The sequence below is a fragment of the Cyanistes caeruleus genome, chromosome 9 (genome assembly GCF_971803275.1).
Source record: "Cyanistes caeruleus chromosome 9, bCyaCae1.hap1.1, whole genome shotgun sequence".
Lineage (NCBI taxonomy): Eukaryota > Metazoa > Chordata > Aves > Passeriformes > Paridae > Cyanistes > Cyanistes caeruleus.
The window spans coordinates 20,814,856-20,834,786 of NC_141709.1; the positions used below are offsets into that span (position 1 = coordinate 20,814,856).

The following is a 19,931-nucleotide window of genomic DNA, read 5'->3' on the forward strand; positions in this document are numbered from 1 at the left end:
CTGCTGCACATAGCCCTGATTCAGTGAGTACTTTTTGTCAGTCTTCTTATGTTCTGTATTTCTTGCATGCAGAGCTGACCTATCTCAGTAGCTTCTGATCCTGCAATACTTAGTGCCATGTTGCACAAACGCAGATTTGGTAGGATTTATTACATGCTGCAAAAGAGACTGCTGTAATTCTAGACTTAACTATTCCGATAAATGCACATGGCTAGATAGTCTTTATCCCCACCACAGTAGTTTCTATCTTTTCTCTGTAAAAGAATCTTGAGCCGTCCTGCCTTGAGTGGGCAAGAATCAACATGTTCTTCCTTCAAGCTGCTCACCTTGCCTGGCTAAAGGGCATGCCTGGAAACAGAATTGCATTGTAGAGGTGCCTGAGCATCTGACATCATTTATACCTACTTAAGCCCTGATGGATCAGAATTCAGTATATGTAGTTAGTTATCTTTGCATTTTGCAGCTCAGTGTGTCCTGGAGTAGTAGTATTAAGAAGACTTTTCTGCTGTTTAATAAGATTTCTTTGTCTTACCACCCTAGAGAAGTCACTATGTATTCTAATGTCATGGTACTATGTTGAGGTGTCTCAAACACCTACCTAGGAATGAAATGTTTATGAATGTGAAAATATTTCATCCCATCTTCAGTGTATCACATGATACAGAAACCTCTACCATCTCCCTGTAAAGAAGGCTAAATATTCTACTTAAAAAAAAAAAAAATCTAAAAGGATTCTATAGTCTTGTTGCTGTCATTAAAAGTATTTGTCATCATTGCAAAATTAACTTACAGTTGTATAAAAGAAATATGCTTTCCCCAGCAAGCTAAAAGTTGTTGTCCACATATTTGGAAACTGCCTTGAGGTACAATGGTAGCCCAAAGAAGGAGTTTCTCATCTAACCTAGGGGTATTTTTGAGAAATTTGTTTCTAGAAATATTAAGGAACTGAAATATTTCAGTGCTTTAATAGTGCATATTAATGTAATCCAAACTTCATATTAATAGTCTGCATACAGTTTTACTCTATTTAAGCAAAAATCAAGTCTTTAATAGTCCTCTTCATATGATAAGTATTGTGTTTCTGTGATATGAAGTTTTCTGTAGTTTAGCTACTTGTGAATTTGTGTCTAGAACAAATAGTTTGGAAATGGTTTTACTTGGTATATCTACTATAGGAATGCTCTGCAGATCACAGATTCTGAAGGTATTGTATGAAAATCCTACTTCATAATGAAAAATATTGAGGCATACATTAATAAATATTAAATATGCTAAATCTTATCACACTCTGATATCTAATCTATTGAGCATATCAATGGGACCTGGGTGGACATTCAGCCAGGGGCTCCAGATGTCATATTTCAAACAGTTTACAAAGTATGAAGTAAATTAGGTTAATGTTGATAATAGATTTTTCCAACCTTGTGCATCTTTCACACTATCTCCAGTGTGGCTTTTGACAATACATCTGATAAGCACAAATTCATTGCCTGGTGTGACATTGGCCAACCAGTGGCCTTGGAATACATTTGAATGTGTATCCATTACTTTAATAGAAATGCCTGATTTTTATCTGATAGCAATGTTGGGAGAGTAACTTTTTTATATGGTATTTCCAAGTGAATAGAAGTTTTGTTTAGGAGGTGTATTACCCTATCCAAACAAATTCTGGCATCTTATGTAAAATGATTTATTTTCCTCCCAGGCAAAATTTAAATTAGAAAAGCATAATGAGACCATAATAATGAAAATAAATGCAAACTTTTCTGTCAATTGAATCATCTTCAAAAGATGCAGAGCATCTTTAAGCTGTAAAGTTTAGACACCAATTATCTATCTTAAAAATGGTTGTGGTTTGGTGACTAACATAACACCCAATAGTTTTCACATTACAATACATCAAAGTAATGAGCCAATCACTTCAGACTTATTTCAACAAGCCTGTATGGATGAATTTCCACTTATACCTGGTAAGGTATGGATTGAACAGATACTGAGAACTTTTACACTGTGAAAGGACATGCATGGGAAAAAGACCACTTTGCTGGGGTGGAAATCTCATGTCCATTTTTCTCATATTTGACCATATTGCTTAAAATAATGATTTCATTCCTCTGTCCAACTGCAAAGGAGGAGCAGCTCACACCCTTCTTTCTACTTGGGCCTGAATGCCAGCAATAGCATAAGTATTTAGTACCATTGTATGAACTTGCACCAGTTTGTGAATATTTACAAAAACTGGTTTTATTTCTTGGATGACCCTCGTAACTTAGCTGACCAACAGATAAGCTTCCACTTTCCTTCAGCTTATGCTTCATTTGATCTTACAGCCTTCATACAGTAGAATAATTTTTTTTTCTTTGTGGCTGCTCAATAAAAGGAAATGTTTCTCCAAACTGCTGAAATTCTGGGCCTTCCTTTCTTAAACAGAGGCAGACAGCAGATGGAAACTTGAAGATATTTGAAGAAAAACCTCCAAGCTTTGATTATTAAACAGATACAGATGCTCTGAAATGATATTTTGCGTGGTTTAAAACAGAAGTCTTCCTATCTTAAAGCTGTTCAAAATCATGCTTGAACCAAAGGAACCTCATTAAGCTTGAGGATAATTGATTGTAGTCTGTGGATAGCCTTGGTGTTATGGTATCTGCTTATATCAGTACTGAGTTTCACCCAGAGCATGTTTGGAGCGATGAGGATTATAAAAAGTTATTATATATGAAATGCTACATTATGTCAATATCAAACTGCTACAGCTTGTAAATTCACATTGCTCTGTATAATAAAAGATGTTTATAGCACTAATGAACTCAATCAAGTCTGTGTTTGCAGATACATAAAAAAAGTAACAAGCCATCTTGCTGGGCATTTGATTTCCAGGAGATAATCCCAGACAGTACTCTGAAGATTAGAGAGAGAGAGGAGATAAGAAGCTGTGACAGGCTGGCAATATCTGCCTGAAACACCATCCCCTGTTAGCAGGTGTTGGTGCTGCTGGGAAGCTGTTGCACGGATTTTGCTAACACACTGAGCAGATGGGTTATAAAAGAAATGGGTGCTGCTTTTTGAAGCAAAAATTATGTATGAGCTGAGAAGTATTGTAGCAAGAATTCTAAGGGAATATAAAGTATAGGGATGGAAGTTCAGCTGAACCTTGTTTCTTCATTGGTAATGTTTTCTAAGCTGATGCTAGGAAATGGATGGTTTATGACAGCACAGTTTGTTTGGACATGGCTTCATAGCAAGTGGGAAAATGCACCTGCTTAGAAAAGTGTAATTATCTACTTAGTAAATTATATTCTAAGATGAGTGTTGTGCAAACAAGAAAATACACTATTTTATAACTATAAGCAAATAGGAATAGCCATTATTCCTATTATAAATCTATATGCTGATTCTGTTTCAAAGCTTTTGAACTTCATAATTGTCACATTTAATGTTTTGAAGCTCTTTTTTGGCATTTGCCGGTACTAACAGTTGCACAAGGACAGAGCCTGTTTCAACAGTAGGGGTAAAATGCAACTTCAAGTTTTCTGGGCCACATCAGACTGTAAATCCTACTGCAGCTCTGTAAGCTAGCAGTTGAGTGAGCAGGAGAAATAGGTGCATTTCCAAGTCTATTTTGTGACTTTGTTCAAACAGCAGTGTTCTTTAAAGAATTTAATTATCCTCTTTGTAATTTGATGACATTGTATTTACTGACTTGGAGATGGATTACACATACAGCATTACAGTGCTCATAATTATTCAGGGAATATGTTTGTGGTAACAGGAAGGGTGAAATAGGAACTGTGTCCAAATAAATCACCAATCTTTCTCTTGAAGATAGAACTGATCTGATTGCCCTCACCATTCTTCAATTGTAACAATACAAATCATAAAGGAATCAAGAACTTCTGTATGGAAAAACCTAGGAAAATTCTTAGAAATATGTAGATTTCTGAGAAAGGACTTTCTTCCTGATCTGTGGTTATCTGTCTTTCCTGTTTGTTCATTTGTGAAATTCAAGAGATAATCTTCATGCCATATAAAAGGTATTTTTATTACTAGTTCTATTTACAATAATTATCTGGGCACATCTGTTCTCGAGTGCATCAATATTCAATATTTAAACTAGCTCAATATTAAAAATATAGCTCCATTTAATGCTCCTAATTAAGCATCTGTTCATTTAATACCCTGCTTTGGTTCCTCACTACATTTTGTTAGCTCTAATGTTTCAACATGGAGGTAGCAAGTACCATTTACTCTCAGAGTGATTCAGAATGCAGATTGCATTAAAAAAAGTAAATCTGATCTGCTTCTGGGAAACAACAACTAAAAGCACGTTCAGAAAGAGATTAATGCCTCTTGCCTCCCAGGAATGGAGAGGAGAAAAAGCATTCTGCTGTGAGGCTCTGGCCTTTGCTGGGAGAATGTGCCACGGGTTGCACTTTCCCAGCTGAGAACAGCACCCGTTGGTACCAGCCCTCTGAGAAGAGGAAGCTGCACCTGGAAGGGGAGGCTTTTCCTAGGATCCTCCCAGGAGCCAAGCAGGCCACAACTCTATTCCCAAAGTTTAGGTTTGCCTGTGAATGATAAAGCAACAGCCGGGTGCAATCTCTCATCACAAACTCGTTCCTGCTTGTGGTTTGCTGCTCTCCCCAATGTACTTTGCCCAGCAGAGGTGTGCACGTCGCTTGGGGTGGAGAGGCCTGGTTTGGGAATGTGGACACACCACTAAAACAAAGCAGGCACGGTCTGCTATAGGCCCAACCCAAGCTTTGACCCAGAGATAATGTGCAATGCATGTCAGCCTTGCAAATGGTTTCATCTGCAGTCAGTGGCAGCATTCCAAATGACTAACGGAAAGAGAATCAAACCTTTCCTCAGGAGCATCCTGGAGCACAGCTTTGGCACAGCTGTGAGAATAATGACTGTTTACATGGGGACGGGCTTAGATCCCATTGCTTTAGCATGGGCTTTCTATCACTAAAATTTAGACCTATTACTACATTTACCTACACAAACAAGCATGGGAGCTTCTATCAGATTACATATTTGTGGCCAGAAATTATACCACTGCTCTTTTTTTCTTTTTTTATTTTTGAAAGGCCCAACAAACATTTCAGTGGGAAATAAATCACAATTTCTGTATAACCGTAGAAAACCACAATGTAATCTGTCATCCAACCCAATGAAAAATACCATATCTGTAAAAAATAAATTCTTCAACTTTACAAGCTACAAATTGATACCACACATGAGAAAACAGCCTGACATCTCTCTAGGATTTCCTAAAGGATTTTTCATGTGGTTTTCTGTCCTTAATAATAATTTTAACATTTGCAAAAAGTCCACAATCTGTTCCTCTTAAAGTATTAGCTTACCTCAAAAGATGTTAAAATACAGTAAAAAAACTTAATGCTGATCACGTTGCAATTAAATTTTCATTTTCATTTAACATTGTCTACTTTATTTCGGTTCTTTATGACCAAGAAATAGAAAACCTGAAACAAAGCCAACTGAATATATTTATAACTGCCTTAAAAAGGTAGCTGTAGACATTCTTATTTTAGCCAAGAGATTGTACAGAGAAGACTAGACTGGAATTGATTTTAAAGGTACGTAGTAGTGAGGAACGTGTGATGTAAGAACATAATAGTATGAACAAAGTAAGATAATTAATTAATAAACCAGAAGAAGTCAATAAAAGATTACAGCTAGTTCCACAGCAAACATGATGCAGCTGAAATCAACTGCCATGGTGACTTCTGCTGCTTGTGCATTGGGCTCCTAACCTTGGTAAACACAGAGGATACTACATAATCTACTGAGATAACTGACTAAATTTCACTTGGGATTTTATTATTTATTCTTTAAGTAATTTTTTAGTGAAACTTTTTATTCTTCTGATAAATTCCTTAAAAAAAATAAAAAATGACAAGCGTTTCTCTATTTTTTCCAATCTTTATTGCATTTATCTGCTTAGGTCACGTGCCTCTATGTGAGTCTGCAAAGTATTTCAGGAAAAGCCCGAAATGGCTCTTTCAGAGCGGCAAACAGCGGTTGTGCACACGGGAGGAAAACATTTGGCTACGGGTCCAAAGGGGAAGAGGAAAAAACCCGTTTGGGGCCGCGGGCAGGGGCACGGATTCGCGGGCAGGTGCCGGGCTGTGCGCAGGGAACCGCCGGCAGCTCCGGGCCCGCGGGCGCCTCCACCGGCCCCGGCCTCGCGCGCCGCCGGGCCCCGCGGGCGCTCGGGGAGGCTCCCGGCGCCTCACGGTGGGGCGCGCTCGGGCCGCCCGCGGGGCTCCTCTGCCGGGGAGCGCTGCGCAGGGTTCCTGAGGCGCTTCCCGGCAGCCGGAGACGGCTCCGCGTCCCGCGGCTCGGAGGGGCCGAAGGGAGACGGCCGCAGCCGGCCCTGAGGGCGGCGCGGCCCGCCCCGCTCCTCCCGGCGGCCACGCGGGCAGCACCCGGGGCGGCCCGCGACCGCCGGGTCCGCTCGCGTCCTCGGGCAGCGAGGCAGCGCGGGCCGATCCACCGCGAGCGGCGGGGGACACCGACGGACCGGCAGTGCTGCTCCCGCCCGCGGCGCCGCCCGCCCCGCTCCGCGGACGCCGCCCGCCGCCCCTTGGGTGCAATCCTCGCACGTACCTGTGTGGGAGGGCCCGCGCTCCGCGCCCCGCCCGGCCGCCCGGCCGCCGGCGGTGCCCCCTCGCAGGGAATGGTTTGTCCCGGCTCCCCGCCGTAACCTCCCGCTCCTCCTCCCGCCCGTGCCCGGCGCGGATGCTGCCGCCCGGGATCGCCCCGCCCGGGATCGCGCCGCCCGTGAGGCGCAGCACGCGCCGCCCGCGAGCACCGGAGCGCTCCAGGACCGCCCGCCCGCGCCCCGGCAGGTGAGGTCAGGGTGAGGGGCCGGCCGGGAGCGACATCTCCTCCTGCGGCGGCGGGGGACAGGCTGCCACCCCCGGGGAGAGGCGGCGGAGGGGCGGCCCGCCGTGATTCAGCATCGCCGGCGGGGAAGGGAAGCCGTGTCCGGCCGGGGGGCTGCCGCGGTGCTGGGCGACCGGGGGCTGCAGGAACGGGATCTGTCGTCGGCTCGGGGCGATGCTGCGGGGCGGGAGCGCGGGGAAGTGCCGGCAGCCCCGCCGCCCCGGGGCACACGGAGCAGCGCTGTCCGCCCGGGGCCGCGGGCTGCGGCCCCTCGGGAAGTTTCCTCAATGCAGCGGGCAGCCCTGGCGCGGGGAGGGAGGATGACTGCGCGTGTCGCAGTGTGAGGAATAGGTAACCAGGAGGCATGTCAGGATTAAAGGTATTAATTTTCTCTTCTCGCCCCCCTCCCCCCAGTTTTTGCATGCGGAGCCCATCGTCTGTGCGGGTCGTATCGCATGTACGGCCAGGTCTCTTTAGAGCCAGTTAAGGTTAAAATGGGATCGTCTTTTGGCAGTGGTACCCAGTGGAGACTGAAATGTAGAACAAGTTAAATCTCTGGAGATGCAAGTCAAATATCTTCCTGTGCTTTCTGTGCTTAGCTAGAAGCCCATAATCTCTGGGATCTTTTTGAATTTCTGCTGCTGAAACCACACATAAGTGTAAGCAAAAGGAAAAAGCAATTGATGCTGAACTCTGTGAAACTGACTTAAGGTCTCAGTATTGATCACTTTTGTGCCTTTCTTATGCATTTGCAGTTTGAGTGCCAAAATTAGATTTTATTCCTTCTTAAACCCCCTCTAAACCAACCAAAAACACACATCCCACTCACCCCTAGTTCAATATACTTCTCTGTCTAAATCCCTCATTAATTAACCAGTGTGTTAGTACCTATCTAAATAGTATTCAGAGAAATCCTGCTGGTTCTTTCCACACAGAAACGATTAGAAGTACTTTTCTCTGTGAAAATTGGTTGCCCCCCAAATACTGCAGAGTGTCTCAAAATACACAGTGACTTGGCATCTGTAGAAGCTTTTACCCCTGTTTTAAGTGCTGTGATAGGGGTTTTAGTAGAAATAAGATGTGTCAATGATAGTTCAAACAAACAAACAAAAAAATTAGAGAAGCAGGTGTTATGCCAGCAGTTTTTCTATGCGGTGAGTAAATATAATGTCTGTGATAACATATGTAACTATTTCTTCTGAAGCAAGATTCTCTGGAGAAAAATGTTACAAAGCTTCAGAAAGCTACATGAGCTATTTAATATAGAATATGTGACTTCTATTATAATGACAAAATATGTTTTTACCTGCAGGTATTTGCCATATTATGCGAGAAAGTCTAGAAAAATAGTTGTCACTTTTTAATTTTATTAATTTTTTTTTTAGAAAAATGCCCCTATTTTAGATTTCTCATGGTTTGGATACATTCCACATATTTCTAAAAGGATCTGCCCAGCACTTTTGGAGTGTTAGAAGTGGCCAGGAGATCAAGCCTGTCAGCAGTTATTAGGTAATTATTCCAGTAATCTAACAGTAATTTTAGTGATCTGGAGCTCAGGTTTGCAACCAAATTTGTTCCCATGTTCTTCCAAAGCTGATAGTGGTAAATTGGCAGCATAGATTTAATTGTGGACAAGTGAAGAACCAGGAGATTAATTGATCAACAAGCAGTTAGACACAAAGCCATCTTGCAGTTTTTTGTATAGTTAGGATTTTTCTCCAAGAGGTTTCTAATGCTGTATGTTTCTATTTATCACAGTTATGAAAGCCATAAATAGAATTTTGAAGGTGAAATGTGGCAGACTGATGCTGACTGCTGAATACGTTTGCTCTGAGTTGTCAGCATCAAGAATGACTGAAGTATGATTTCTTGATTTTGAATCTCCATCCATGGATATTTATTTTAAATTTTAAAAGTTTCTGCAGGATACATATGGCAAATTTCTCCACATCTTCTAATGTTCTGCACTTTTTCTTTTTTCATTTTTCTTTTGCCTCTATTTTAATGTTGTGTTAAGGAGTATTTTTACATTCAGTAGATACTTGCAGATGTCTCATACTAATTGAGAATGCATTAATCTAAGTATGTAAATCCTTAGGAAACAAGAAATTGAAATGAAATGTGAATGTCTGAAATAGAGAAATGGATAACATCTTCCAAGCTACCTTGCATCTGTTTTTGCAAAGCTTCTGTCTTAAAAAATACACATGGCAGCATGTTTAAAGATAATTTTTTTGATATGAGTTACTAATGTTTTTAAAATTTTGTGCTAAGGTTGTAGAAACCAGCAATGCTAATTTCCCACTTCTATATGTTTCCACAAATCTTCAGAAAATTCCAAGTATTATTACTGCCTTGAAGTGTTGTGGCTTTTGGGGCAATCCTAAGTCATGAAGACACTGAATTTTTTTTGATAGGCCTTGTATCAGTCCCTGACAAAAAAGATGAATGCTTGCCAGTCTTTTCGATGAGGTATTTCCATCATCCATAATTGACACAGTGACTCTACAATGATCTGAGTGACAAAGGAATAGTTTGGATTTGCCTAAAAGATGGAGTTCATTTTATTTGGAAAGGTGCATACAAATTTCAAAGCTAAGAAATTTCACTGCAAGTATCACAGCATTCATATTGGAGCTTATTAGCTGGATTTTGTTTTTCCCTTGTGAACTTCAGAATACTTAGCCCTCGATTAATTTTTATTTTCTACATAAGTAGAAGTTAATTGGGGCCATTTGAATCCTACTGATGGAAGTCAAATGGCCCTTATTAAGCACAAGGAGTTCTTTACAGCTCCATTAATGCTTACCTAAAGTCCTGCCAGAATGATACTTTGCAACTACTCCTTTTGCAGACTTTATGAGCTTCCTGGAAAGTTTACCAGAACCAGTGAACCTTTTTAACATTAATATTTAAAATATTAATGTATTTTTAAATTTAGAATGGAATTTGTTGATGTCTACTACACTGATGGGTAAAAGAATCATTTGCAATTGAATAGATATGTGACAAAAGAGGTGACATTCTTAAGGAGTCAGCCTTTGAACCTGGTGGGCATTAGAGTAAGTGTTCCTGTTCCAGGATTGTAACCCCTTGGAGCCAGAATCTTTCACACCAGGAGATTCCATAGTGCCCCAGTCTACGGAATCCTCTTGTTCATAGCAGTGAAGGCAAGAACCTGCAGGTTCTGTAGGGGTTAAAGTAATAGCTTTTTGCTAAGAACATTTCCCAGTTTTCATCCCTGCCTTCTCTCTGAAGTGTTCATACAGCTGTACAATAGACTTTCATAATTCTACCACATTAATTTATACTCATTTACCAAAATTTTTGCTCTGCCTTGAATTCTATATGCCAGGAAACACACTCAAACATACTAGAATAAATGTTTGGCTTTGTGTTTTGAAAGGTTAAGTAAAGCAGACATAATGGTTCTTGCTTTCAATATCAGCTTTAATCAGAATACAGGATCTCCAAAATGAAGACCACTGTATACAATTGTACTGTTTGTTTTCCCAGCATTAAAAATTAAAGTTCAGATAATTGAAAATGTTAAAATGTAGATCTACATTGTTTCAAAGGCAATATTAAAAAATTATAATTGCATGGGGTTTTTATGAACATTTATTTCTGGGAACGGAGGAAGTACTTTACAGAGAGCCCAAATTAACAATAATAATGAAAGAAAGACAAAAGGAAATGTTCTGATTTAGGGATCACTTTTCACTTTCTGGAGTGGAGCGAATGTTGTGCCACTTCCCACTTACGCTTGTATTTGGTTTTGGAAGGATTCCAAATTGAAGTTTAATATGCACCACTGTCCAAATGCACCTTGGATGGCTACATAACTGTTAATTGATAGAAAAACTGACTGCCTAAAAGGATGGAAGTGCTTTACACTGCAGTTCAGGAGCCCTTTGTGGCCAGCAGTAGTAACAGAGTACTAACAGTCACTCTTCAGAAGAAAGAAATGAAGACTAAATCCACTTTTCATATATAATAAATGCTGCAGAAAGTGTTGAGTAGGGTGTGGGTTGCACAGTTAGACACAGCGATGTGTTGACATGTTTATTTTCATCCTTGCTTAGTAGCAAAATGCTAAATATATTCTTCTTTGGTTACATTAAAGTATGTTTCCTTTCAACTTTGTCCTTGGGTTGACATGTGTTTATTTTATTTTTAGCACTTGAAAGCAAACACAGTTATATCCCTATAGGGTGCAGTGGAAACACTAGAATACAGTATGAGAAAATTAAATCAGTTGCTTAATAGTGAATTGTTGCAGGTGAAGATCTTGATACTGATTATGACCACAAAAAACAAGTGGACTTACAGGACAGAATATTGTGAGATTTGATGGGGAAATCACTCTTACCTGCTTGCTCACAGTGAACCTTTCTTCAAAAATAAAGAATAGAGCTGTGTGATAGAAGACTGTGTTTTCTATGCTTTTGTGGGTGGTTCTCAAGTGTTTAGTGTTCATTGAACATGAAATTTCTGTGAATTTGTAATAGTGTTTTATTCTTCCAAGCTTTTCTTGGTGGTGTGAAAGGTGGGAGAAACATGCAAAAACACTTCATATGAATTATTGGTGAAAGAAGTCTCAAGGATGTGCAATTTACTCACCCAGGAAAAACTACCCTTTGAATTACATTTTATTTCATGGGGGTTTTAGAAGGTTATAATATTTTCCTAATTTTTTATGTCATATTGAAGCCTTTGAAAGACTATAAATTCCTAGTGAGCTTTAACAATTAGGCATTAATTTGAATAAAAAGGTTTGGGGTTTTTTTTCTAAAAATGAGCAAGAATTATCTGAGAACATGATTTTGGTACATTTTAAGCCACTTAAAAAATGGGAGCATTTACTGAAAATGTTTCTGAGGATGGAAAGGAGATATCCAGTGAATAAAATAAAGCAGGGAGATAGAGGAATCAGTGCTGTTTCAAGCCAAATCTGTTTCCAGTTCATAGAATTGGGAATCCTCTAGGATATTGTGCTGAGTTTGTCTGGGGAAATGTTAATTTTCTTCAAACTGTACATAGTTTGGGGCTACATTTTGCATTTGTCCTGAAAACCATGTTGATAAGAGATGTTTTTGTTATTGCTAAGCAGAGCTTACATAGAGCCAAGGCCTTTTCTGCATCTTGTGCTGCCATGCTGGCAAGGAGACTGGGGATGCATGGGAAATTGAGAGGGGACACAGCTGGGACAGCAAATCCCAACCCACCAAAGGGGTATCCCATAGCATATGACATCATGCTTGGCAGATAAAGAGGGGTGAAGAAGGAGGAAGGGGGGGATGTTTGGAGTGTTGTCTTTTGTCTTCCCAAACTGCTACTCATGGTGTAGCTGTGGTTTCCTGGGAATGGTTGAATGCCTGTCTTCCCATGGGAAGTGGTTCATGAATTCCTTGTTTACTTTTCCTGTGCATGCAGCTCTTGCTTTCCCTAGAAAACTATCTTTATCTCAACCCATGGCTTTTCTTACTTAAGTTCTAATTCTTTCACCCATCCTGGGAGATTGAGGTGGTGGGCAAGGGAGTGAGTGGAGGTGTGGTGCTTACTTGGCAACTCAGCTTAGACAGTGACAGATATTGACCCAGAGGAGCATCCACAAGTGGAGAAACAGAAGACTAGTAAGGGAACAATACAGAGTTAGATTTGAAAGTCTGGACACTGGTTGAGAAATTATGCAGTTAATGACCTCGAGCAATCAATTAAAAAAGCCTATATATTACTTTGTTCTGTTGCCTCCAGGTATGGAGAGAAAATGAAAGGACATTGTGGCCTTTTTGCCAAAAGCCACACTCAGAAAAACAAACATATATAGGAAGCCAGTCTTTGATATTTTATGAGAAAATGAAATAAAATTTATTAGAAATGAAAATAAAAAAGAAGATATATTCTTGTGAACATGTGTTTAAGGAAGGTCTGACACAGATGGCCAACACATCGTTTAGTTTCATTGATAAATAAAAAGTCTCAGTCATAGGATATGTATACATAATAGAGTTCCAGTTGTTTGAGCATAGTAGATTAGTGGTACAGTTGCAGCAGAGTCACTGCAACAGCTGGCTTTAAGACACCTGGAACCAAGACAGTATGAGGGGCTATAGGGAAAAGTCATCTGTGGGAAGGGACTTCAGGAGAGGTGTCCAGATTTCACTCCCTGTTCTATTCTTCCACATGAAATTGTATCTAAGCTGGTCTCATTAAGTTTTGTCCTATAATTTCCTACTGTTTTGAAGCCCTTGAAGTAATTTATTAAATTTTGGAAAATGTACCTGGCTAATCATGACTGAAGTAGAGGCCTTAATCCTTCTCTTGAATGGACAAGTAGGAGAGACATTCTCTGTTGTTCTGAGAGAGCTTCTGCTCTTAACATTTGCAAACTAAGAGGGTAGGAAGTAAAGGGAAATGTGTTTTGCATACATTGTAGCCTTTGCTCGTTCTGCTCCCCAGACAGGGCCTACCTGCAGTTGATTTCCAAAGGCTGGCATTTGTACTAGCAGAACTACCAACAGTTTATGTGAAAATATCCTTTCCCATCTCACTAGAATCTATCCATAATACTTCATGTGATGCCTTGAAAGGCTACCTAGAACAGACGCTAGAAGTGTTAAAGGAATAAAGTAGATATTTATTATAAAGGTCTTCAAAGGCTACACCTTGGGTAGTACAAGAGCCCAACCGTGGCTATACCCAACATGGATGATGGGTCATGAGTTTTCACACTTTTATAAGCTTTGGTAAATTTACATATTGGGGTTAATTGTCCAATTACAGCTTCAGGTTATGAAGTCCCATCCTCCCAGATTTCCCTCCTCAATTCACTCTTTATAATTTTGGGGCCTGAAGCTGCAATGGTGTCCTTGGTTCTCGGGCTGGAAAAGAATTGTTTTGTCTAACTAAACTGTGAGGAGAACTTGCTAACACTTTATATGAAGTTCAGAGTTATAAACTAATACAGGACAGAATCTGGAAAATATGAAAGCTAAAACTTAAGGTATCACATCCTTATAGGATAGGTATGGCACTAGTAGTGCAGTCTTGTCTGGTGCATCTGATGAGCCTGGCTCCTATAAAACTAATGCAAAAGAAAGGGAGCACACTTTTTATCTCCAGTTTTCTTCCATGGCTGTTCTTTTTTGGTGTTTTGTTTTTGCTTTTTTTTTTTTTTTTTTTTTTTTTTTTTTGTGTGTGTGTGTGTGTGGGAAGAGTAATCCATTTGAACAAAGGAACTTTCCAAACCTTATATTGTCAAATATCCTTTGTGGTCCACAGTCCATTAAAATGTACTGAGCTGTCAAATCAGAGCGATCTTTTCTCAATGTAAAAGAATAGTATGACAAAGAAAAACCATCTTTTGAAGAGATGTCAGAAAACAATTTCTTATTGGTATAAATTGACATTGTAAAAGAAAACAACCTCACTTGAGGAATATGAATGGTTTCAGAGTACTACAGAAACAGCTATTACAGTAAGGAACGTACCTTTTCTCTTTCCATTACTACACTTGGTATTTAATTTGGTTTAAAAATTGATCTATAAGACTGTAATGCTGGCTTCACTGAAATCAGATAGTTTTGATTTCAAAGCTCAGATCTCATTGGTCCAAGCCTGGACTGAGAATCTTTTTTCTTATTGCAAATTATTAACTTTAGCTTTCTTCTCTACCAGTGTCTTGTGTTATTGTGACTTTAACATCTTAATTCTATATTTGGAGAAACCATTTTCCAGGTTACAGTATCTCATATCCCTGTTATATATTTTTCCAGTCACTGAGTCATTTTCTGGTTTTAGATTTTACTTTTTGTTAGCTTATTGTTATTTCTAAATCCTACTGATTTTCTTTCCACAACTCTTGTCACTAAGTAAAGTGGGAAAAAATGCATTCTCTTCTTATAGCATATATTGTGCCTTTGTCTTGCCACCTAAAACACAGGGAGAAAATACCTAGAAAGGGTTAAGAAAGACATCTAAAAAGTTCTAGAGATTGGCTAAATGGGAAGGAGCTGCTGCTGCTTCAGCCGGTCCTCCCCTGGTGTATTACTGCCTGAAACTGTATCAGCTGTAAATTATTGATAGAAAAATCTGTTTCCAGGGGGCTGACACTTCAGATAGTTTCAATGTAGCAATGCAACACTAACGGTGAGTGATTTTGCTACTTCTACTCCAGACTTACTTAAAATCTGTTTCTGTATCACTGGGAGGCATGACTATGTATTCTGCAATGTAATCTTGTCAGCTAAATCCACGATAAATAAATGCTTTGCACTATCAGTAATTGTATGCAGAAGAATTTGGCATATCATCCTGCCACATGCTGCTGCAAAGGTTTTATTTGTTTGTGATTTTTTGTGTATATTTTTCACTATGACACTCTACTGCAGACTATGTTAATTGAAATTTATTGTCTTCAGTTTGAATGCTCATGCGTTCTGTCCACCACATATATTTTGCAATGAATTATTTTTCCAGAATTCTTGTTCCTTTTCTTTATTTTTATGTTTTTTCTCATCCATCCTTTAATAGAGAACTAGATTCAGGAGCATCCACTGAATGCAGTAAATTATGAACTGTTAGTCAGACAGAATTGTCCAGTTGCTCTGTGGAGAGCAGCATGAAGCATTTTCTGTGTCAGTGATACCTATATATCACCTGCACAGTAATCTCTGTATCGAAACATGTGAATCCTGCACAAGCTGTGTAATACAAAGTCCTGCCTCTAGACAGCCAAGCAATTCTGAAAGTGATACTTGAAGCTTGTAATCTTTGTCAAGAAAGAGAGAAATTTGGAGGCAACTCAGTAAGCCTGAGCTGTAATCTCTACAGTGATGAAAGTTTGGTTTAAACAGACTCTAGTTTTGATGTGGATAAGACCAGAGTCTTAATTATAATTCTGAATTTTGTCATCAGCAAGTCCATCCTGGAACTGAAACATCATGATCTAAAGTCCAGAAAAGTCAATAGAAATATCTATATTTACTTCACTAGGTTACAGAGAAAATCCTGTATGGTTGATCTCATTTACATGTTAGACTTGAGAAAAAATTTGTAATTTTTGTATGTATTTTCAGAATTATGGAACTGGGAAATTTCTTGAAGAAAGATGTTTCTTCCTTTGAGCAATCAAAGGAGCTAAAAAATTGGGGAGAAATTTCACATTTGTGAAGAAATATTTAGAGTCCTGCACCAATAGCCAACTATGAATGCCAGTTTATTCTCCTTTTTTTTTTTCTATTTGCTATGTCAGTTGAGATCTCCTCCATTCTCATTTGTATTGACACTTTAAATGAAACTTTTCTGAAAGATTTATTGTTTTTGTTATTGTGTTATAACTTTTCCTTATCTTTAGATTTAAAAATGCCTTTGACTCTGGTGCATTTCCTTTTTTCCTTATCTGTGGTTATAAGGCAAATATGCTACTCTCTGGCTACAAATATTCTTCTATAGTGTGAAGAGTATGATATGTCTGAGAGAGTCAGAAACACAACAGAATAAATGTCATAATTTCTGCCTAGGTTAATATGATTAAATGAAAAAAAAAAAAAAAAAAAGTATGTGGCTCAGTTCCCAGTCATGTTTCATTTTGGCTGGCAGTGATGTATGTTGCTATAACATAATAAGAAATTAATGTATTTGGGTTTTTTGAGTATTTGAAAAGCAGTTAGCTTTGCAGCCAGGGTGCATCTGACTATGCAAGATATGCATTTCTTTTTCATTATGAATGCACCTTTAAGAAATGTAAGATTAAAGCAATGGAAAAAAATTGAACCTTGCTAAATTAATCGAATATCTCACTGCTCCAGCCTCTGGTTGAGGACTTTTATTTCAGAATACTTTTCAAGTTTAGCTCTTATCTCTTGATCTTAATCAACACTTTCCTTTTTTCTTTTCATTAAAAAAAAAAAAAAAAAGAAAAGAAAAAGAAAAAAAAAGACAAAAAAAAAAAAAGACAAACACACCAGAACCACTTACTTTTAAGTGTAGCCTTTTGGGACTCAACCAAGATGGATGAGGACAGGACTAACTGTGATATTGTTCCACATTTGGAATACTGCTTCTGTGATTCTGCTGCTATTAAAGCAATGTAGGAATAGTCATACTTAGGGCAGTTATCTCCTCAAATTTTGGAATTATTTTAAACTACATTAAAAAGCTCTGCTGCTATTGTCAGTATGGGCTCTGCAGCTCAGAGATGGCGCATGATTACTTAATAAATTACTGAATACTACAACATTACCTCTGTAATGCTGTACTTATCATTCAGAAAGTACATTATCCTGATCCTATGAGTTCAAGCAAATCCCAGAAAATTAAATTACTTTTTGTAGGCTATTCTCATGTTTTAAATAAAAATTAAAGCTAGTGCGTATAAAGTATGGTGCACTTCATATTTCTCTCTTATTTTGTGTATTCAAAGTATCCAGTTTAGGATCAATATTCAAGACTTCTTTTTTCTAGGCTTTGTGACTACATGCTGTATTTCTCTACAGGTGAGCAGTATTTGCCAAAATATTCCTATTATAAGATAATGGAGTCTCATCTCACTACCGATGAGGACAGTGGCTCCATTTAGATCCCCTACAATGACAGAGAGGGCTTGGAGCCAATCCAGCCTTTTAAGGGAATTTCTATAAATTAGGTCAATTCATTTAAAGAAGCTTCTGAGGGCTCACATCTTTTTGAAACTGTTTGATGCTCTCCTGTTTTCATGTGCAAAAATATTTTCAAATCAGTGGTACCCCAAGGACTAAGCTGTGGGGAGGAAAGCATCTTTTTTAGTTGCTGGGGTTTCTGGTTGGTTTATCAGCTATTTGAAAATTCTTACTAGCACAGTGCTGGCTGCAGTAGTCTCAGTAATATTGTAGGCCAGCTGTGAATATTTCTGACTGTCATTTGTTCTTTACAGAGTACAAGTATATGACAGTCACTGGAATGTTAGAGGTCTAACAACACTCATACAAGCATACAAGCATTGCCATTGGAGCTGAGCAAATGGTTTCATAGTTGGTAATGTCCGGATAACGTGATAAAGAATTTGGTGATCATATAAGAGCATCTTCCTTGTATGTTCATGCTTAAGAAACCTTTGAATAAATGTTTCTTGTGACTGCAGGAAATTTCTTTTTGGTGACTTATTCAAGACCTAATTATTGTCTACGTGTAACATTTGCACATCAGGTGCTGAAACTACAGGCTGATGTCTGCCAATTTAAAATTTCAGACTAATGTGGGAGTGTCATCCTTGTTGTTAAACTAGAAAACAATGTTATGTGGCAGCATGTGAATTAGGATGACGTAATCTTTAATCAGAGCTGTCATGAGCCGTGTGAAGACTGCAGCCCATGTCTAGTGATGCTGAAATGAATTTATGAATTGCAGGCTTGTAAAATATGAGATGAAATGAGGCAGACCAATGCAGGGCTGAGGTGTGGCTCTTGTGATACACAGAACTCTGTAGAAATTAATTTAACCATATTTGTGTTCTTGTGTTCCTGAGCTTGAGGTTTTTTTCCTACTAAATCAATGCTGCCAGCTTGAAGCAAGGGAAGGAGAATTTGATGTGTGAGGGGGAATGGTCTAAAGATATCTTTTTCTCTTTTCTTCCCCAAGATCCTTAGCAAATCTCTCCCCAAGGTCTATTTATAATATGATGAATCACTGCAAACATATCAGCTTCATTAAAGGATTAGTGCTTTTTTATGCTAAGACAGCTCTGCTGATATATGTAAAATGTTAAATTGTCCTATCTTGTAGATCCCTAAGGCCTCTAGCTCTTACTAGAGAAATAAATCTTTTGAGAAGTGAATAATATAAAAAGAAAGGAGTAGTATAATTCCAGCAGTGATTAGTGTGTGGTGTACACAATTTAAAGCACCCTGTGATAGCTGTTGGTGTGTGCTGACATGCTGTAATGAAGAGCATGGATGGCACACTGCGAAGTCAAAAGCAGAGCAGACATGCTCCCACAGGTGCCACAACTCAAATTCTTCTTCAACTCTCTCTTGTTTACCTCTCCCCCACCAACCCAACAATTTTAATGTCACACCTCAATATTACTATAACACAGAATCATTATTATCATATTCTCATATTCTCATATATTATTATCATATGATATTATCAGATCAGTTTCATTTATTAGAGGCCGTGGCTGTCTCACCACAGAGTGTGGGCCCTTAGCATGTGTCAGTCCATTAATGAGTGTGGCTTCCTGTACTTGGTCCTCAAGACAAAGCAAACAAATGATCTTGTGCTGTTTGGTTCAAGGGACTGATTCATTTGAGGTGATGGGCACCCAGCCCTCCTGTGGCTGTGGGTATCCGGCCACTCAGCTCTCACTTGCACAGCTGCTGTGGCTGCAGCTCTAATGGTGTGTGTTTCTTCTCTGGAAATGCCTACAGCACACCAGTGCTGTTTTAAATGAAGGTAGAATGGTTGTATATAATATAATAGATTTATAGAAATCCATTCCATATATATTGTATGTATATATATAATATATTAAAAATTGGTTGTATATAATGGTTCTATAATAAATAGAGATTGGCTTCCATTCAGCAGTTTTCAGTGGAACTCACTTTGATCAGGGGATAGGAATACTTTATGTTCCAGAGTCAGTGAAATGTCCTGCTGTCAGATTTATGGTGTTATTGACACTTAGTGAAGTAGTACAAGGTCTGTTCATTGTCTCTGCTTTTTGCTGGCAGAGAGTAGAACATGAAAGCTGATATATTTTTAGCAGCAAGTGACAGAAATATGTATTTTCTGAAATTTAGATTTTACTGTATAAGAGCATTGTTACACTTGCTTGTTTGAGATGTTTCATCAATATTTTTCCTTGCCATTATGAATGCTAAATAATGTTTATTTAAAATTCATAGCATTTAATTTTTGAATTATTGATTTCTAAGTCATGCAGATTCTTTTCTCTTGCCTTTTCAATTAATATATTTTCCATGTTGTACTGAACAAGTAAAAGATTCAAACCTTGACCTTTTACTGTAGTT

The 19,931-nt window shown here is 38.9% G+C and overlaps 1 protein-coding gene across 26 annotated transcripts in view; it reads left to right on the plus strand.

Annotated features, from left to right (window-relative positions):
* Window positions 1-6,457: 6,457 nt before the first annotated feature.
* Window positions 6,458-19,931, plus strand: part of TTLL7 (tubulin tyrosine ligase like 7) — a 66,252-nt gene continuing 52,778 nt past the window's right edge. For 7 of the 26 annotated variants that reach the window (XR_015290369.1, XR_015290372.1, XR_015290371.1 and 4 more), the window contains exon 1: window positions 6,527-6,878. The gene's annotated coding sequence lies outside the window, so the exon portion shown is untranslated. Of the gene's footprint in view, window positions 6,879-7,326; window positions 7,575-8,300; window positions 8,425-19,931 lie in introns of those variants that run through there. The other 19 variants (XR_015290368.1, XR_015290370.1, XM_086901587.1 and 16 more) reach the window with 12 other exon arrangements.